The sequence below is a fragment of the Mesoplodon bidens genome (assembly GCF_964165515.1).
Source record: "Mesoplodon bidens genome assembly, chromosome: 11".
NCBI classification, from domain to species: domain Eukaryota; kingdom Metazoa; phylum Chordata; class Mammalia; order Artiodactyla; family Ziphiidae; genus Mesoplodon; species Mesoplodon bidens.
The window spans coordinates 68978440-68983249 of record NC_138167.1 but is presented as its reverse complement, the minus strand read 5'-3'; the positions used below and the strand labels follow the sequence as shown (position 1 = coordinate 68983249).

The 4810-nt window shown below is 51.6% G+C and overlaps 1 pseudogene across 1 annotated transcript; it reads right to left on the bottom strand.

Annotated features, from left to right (window-relative positions):
- Positions 1 to 2223: 2223 nt before the first annotated feature.
- Positions 2224 to 2429, bottom strand: LOC308625832 (serine palmitoyltransferase small subunit A-like; annotated as a pseudogene). Its single transcript has one exon. The product of its transcript is annotated as a serine palmitoyltransferase small subunit A-like (transcript).
- Between the last annotated feature and the right edge of the window lie 2381 nt (positions 2430 to 4810).

Below are 4810 nucleotides of genomic sequence, written 5' to 3'. Positions count from 1 at the left end.
AGCCGGAGCCCCGTGGCATCCGCCCCCGGCGGCAAGGCGAGGCGAGGCGGGGCGACGCTTCCCGGCATGAAGGCGCTGAGGGGCGCGGCCTTGGAAGGTTGCCCCCGGCGGGCGGGCTGCAACGAGAGGCCGGCAGACGAACGCAGGTGACGACACCTCCTTCAACGGGGCACTCAGCCCGCGCTCACCTTATATGGGCAGGCGCGGCGCGGCGCGGGCGGGGCGGGGCGTCCTACCCTGCGGGCCCCGCCCCTAAGCCAAAAGAACCTCTGCGGGAAACTTTTCTGCAAGGGTGGGCCCGTGCAGTGATGCCCCCTGGTGCCCAGAGTCCCTTTCGGGACTCCCCCCGCGCCCGTCTCCAGGCTGAGGCCCGCGCCGACCCCGTCTCACACGGGCTGAACTTGACTGTCTCCCTTTGTGATTGTGGGCGGGCTTCTTCACCTCAACGAGGTCGCAGGTCCTTACTGGGGTACCTGGGGGGCGACGGGGGTAGCTTTAGTGACCGCATCTTGGCGCGCTCACTCACCGGATCTTAAAGTCAGATGGTGCGCCTTCCCGGCCGGGTCTGTCCCAAGTGGATGCCTTTCCTAACTCGCACTAAGGAAGTCTCTGTAACCCCAGGCTCAGCCTAGGGTCTGGCTAAACATTAGCCATTGATCCATCGGAAGTGTTTGGTTGACTGAGCCCTTCTTAGTGGGACAAGCCTCCAAACCTAAGAGGAAGCGTCCAGCATCAGTCAGCCCGCTGGTTACCTGACCTCCTGTCTTCTCCCTCCACATCCTCCTCACTGCCCAGATCATTTTACCACCCTAATCTGTCCAATTGCTCTTCTGGGACCTCCACTCTTTACAGCACTTCACAGACTCCCAGGTGCCCACCGGCTGTGTTGAAAGGGGAGCAAAATATACCACCCCTAAATACGGTATATGAAACATGAGAGAATGTCTGAAAACTGAGTGTAAGTTACCTTCTTGGAAGAAAAGTTTACATTTATAAGAGAAATCTCTATTTGTAAGGGTGTCTCCCTCTCTGTACCAGGGAGAGTAGGATGGCTCTTAATCTCTAGAAACTCTTATCCAAGGAGAAGGTAAGGACTTAAATCTGCATAACAACCTTACCCGCCTTTACTGTGCTTTTCATGGTCACCTCCCATAACTGACTCTCAGCCCCAACATTTTTTTTTAATTTAATGAGTTTACATCAAAAAATTAGGTAGTCATTTTACATTTAAGGAATAAAAATCTTAAAAAAAAAACAATACAGAGAGTAAGGGGATTTTAACCAATATTATATTTCTTTTTGCTATGGTTTTTAACAATTCATCTCATCATATTGCAATATGCAAATGCATTTGCAGCACCCATTACAATCATGAAACTAAATTTAAGGAAGTACATTGTTACTAATGGCCCTCAGAGGAAACTGATTTACCTTCTATTAAAAACTCTACAGTGTATAAGCATTACGTAATAATGCTACTTAATCACCATTTTTCACAAGAACCATCACCAAAGTTTTCTGGAAATGAGCCCACAAAAGAATTAAATATTTAAAAGGTGAAACGTTCCTTATTTTAACTTTAGCAAGATCTTTCTTTTTCATTGTTAAGAAACACTTTAAGAGTTTTAAAGCAAAAGCTGTTAAGAGTAGAGTCCAGATAGCTAAAACTGTAATTCTGAGTTTAAGGTTACACATACGTCTTTTGTAAATAGTTCTCAATAAAATATTCTCTCTCCCCAGCCCCTTGCTCCTAATCTTGGATCTTTTCTTACAAAACTTTGGTCAGGAGTAGAAATATAACCAGGCAGATGTATATGCCATACAACAACAAGAATGGTAAAGCCCAACAAATGAGTTTGAGTTTTAGAAATAGAAAGCAATTAAAATGTACTCAAAGTTACATTAAGAAAAGCTTTCACTGGGTAATATTGAAACAGTCACAAAGGTTAAGAAAATACTGATATCAAAGTGCAAATGATTACAATGTTAAAATAGACAAAAACTACCATACAAGAGCCTCTTTTAAAATGAAAAATAAAGAACACAACACACATATGAGTAAGGACTGTTTTCCTGTTCTACTCAAGAATCTTAGTCTTTATATTCATAGGGTTGGTTATGTTGACATCTAGTAGAGTTTCTTATGACATCTGATGAAGTCTCATTCCAATTTCAGATGGCGGCTCTTCTCTAAGGAACCTCTTGGTTTCGGTCACATCTTGGTCACTGTACAATTTCAAAGTAGTGCAGTATCGCCATTATGTGCTGAGGCGTGAAGACATATCCCATGTATAGTGCCATCCCCACATGGAAACCAGCGTGGAATTGAACACAGTCCGCTCCCAGGGCTCCAGCATGTACAGTGCCATGACCGGCAGCTACTGGTAGTAGAACCAGGACATCTGCTTCCAGGCCCGCACCAGCGCCATCCCTGCCACACACGTCCTGTGTTGCAGCCAATCGTCAGTCTGTCCAGCCAGAAGAGTTACTCAGTTTCCTGGGAATCTCCCACGTATACAGAAGGTATACATGTTACTAAACTTTTGTTCGTTCTTCTGTTAATCTGTCTTATGTCAATGCATTTCCCTGGAGGCATCATGCTGTTCCATGCTTCCCTCCAAGAAAACCCTTCCTTTGCACACACTCAGACATATGCTCATCCTTCAAAAAGTTACCTCTTAATGTCCTCCCCCAACTTCTCTACTGATTACTTAATCTTTCTGAGCTTCAACTTCTTCATCTGCAAAATGAGGATAAATTAATGCTCACCTCACTATGTTATTGTGAGGGTCCAATGAGTTAATGCCCGTACAACGCTCAAGACAGTGTGTTGGGGCCTCCCTGGTGGCGCAGTGGTTGAGAGTCCGCCTGCAGATGCAGGGGACACGGGTTCGTGCCCCGGTCTGGGAGGATCCCATATGCCGTGGAGCGGCTGGGCCCGTGAGCCATGGCCGCTGGGCCTGCGCGTCCGGAGCCTGTGCTCCGCAACGGGAGAGGCCACGACAGTGAGAGGCCCGCATACCGCAAAAAGAAAAAAAAAAAAAAAAAAAAAAAAAGACAGTGTGTTGAACAAATTCATCTGACTGTGTTCACCCACGCTCGTGCTCCGAGTTCCATGAGAGCTGGGCTCTTCTTTCTCCGCCATGCATATCCTGCGCCTGAGTTTTTGTTCTCGGGGGTGAATGAGTGAATTTCAGGTGGTGGGGGGAGGGGTGGAGGCGGTCCCTCACCGGAATGGCCACCACTCACATTGAAAAAGTAGACCACGCATCTGCTGGGATGGAGCATCTTCTGACTTTCCCTCCACAGCCTCCCCGGGGAGCTTCAGGGCACCCCGGGAGGGGTGTAGGATCGCTTTTGATCCCCTTGTGTCCAGGTGAACCTCTGAGGCACGCAGAGGTGAAATTACACAGTGAGAGGCGGACTCAAGTTGCGTCCCCTTTTAGCACTCAAAGTCCTGTGTCCCGGGGACGCCCTTGTCTCAGGCAAACCAGGATGGTTGGTCATTCCACATCAAGTTCCAAACCCTAGTCTGTGAGGAACCCCACCTCCGCCCTCCTCTGGGCCCGTGTCATTGTTCCTAAGTTTTTTAATGAGTTTCCTGAAGAGGAGACAATGCCCTCCAGTCCAGAGGGCCTGGGCCTCTAAAAAAATCAGTCTCCCTCTTATTCTTTCTTACTCACTCCAAAATTCAAACTCACAGCACAACCGGGGTTGGGGGGAAGAGAAGGGCGCAGACTTGGGGCTAGGAGTTCAGCTCACTTTGACAGACTCATGGCCATTCCTGTGACTGGAGAAGGAGGCTCCTCAGGGCTCTCAGGCTGGCGGGGGAGAGGGACGTGTGGACCTGTGGCATCAGTCTGGTGGCTGGCCAGCTGGAGAAGGGTCTCTGATGTGCAACCCCCTGACCTGGCTCCTCCCCAGCTGGCCTTTGGCTCCCACCCCATCTTCCTCCCCTCCCCTCCCTGGGCCTGGTTTCCTCTATTAACCAGGGAAAGGGAGCTGGTCTCTGAGGGCCTTCCCGCCCTGAGGTTAGACTTGGGGCCAGCAGAGTGCTGGGAAATGCAGCCCCCAGAGAGGAGCCAGAAGAGGTCAAGCCCTCTTGAGCAAGTGAGGGCCCGGCCCGGGCCTCACATGTGCAAAGAGACTCATCTTCCCAGGCTGCCCCAGCCCGAGCAGACCCAGCTCCCAACCCCCTGGCCTCATCCTCCTGGGCCACTGTCCAGGGCAGCTGCTTCTCTGCTCGTTCCCCAGAGGCCCTGGGGCCAGCGCCGGGACACAGAGGGCCAGGGCTGGCCCAACACAGCCTGCCCTCCTTCCCCTTGCTGAGGAGGAGACGCCCACTCTTGTGGCCTGAGACCCGCAGCCCTGACGTTGGCCTGGCTATGGCTGGGTGGTCAGGGCCAAAGGCTGAGCGAACACCAGGCCCGCTGGGCAGCTGGTCCCCCACCTGTGGCCACCGTGAAGCCCCCTACCCCCCGGGCCACGTGGTACTCAGCAGGGACAGCAAATGCGGACATGGAAGGCAAAGCCTTTTGGGGGGACTTGGCAGGGAGAAGGCACCCCCAGGGGGACTATTTCCTGCTCCCCTCACCTCCTGTAGAAATACTCTCTCCCCATCAACCTCCCTGCCAACCTCAGTCAAGAACCACCTCAAAACTGGCAGTGGGGGACTTCCCTGGTGGCGCAGTGGTTAAGAATCCGCCTGCCAATGCAGGGGACACGGGTTCGAGCCCTGGTCCGGGAAGATCCCACGTGCTGCGGAGCAACTCAGCCCGTGAGCCACAACTACGGAGCCTACGCTCTAGAG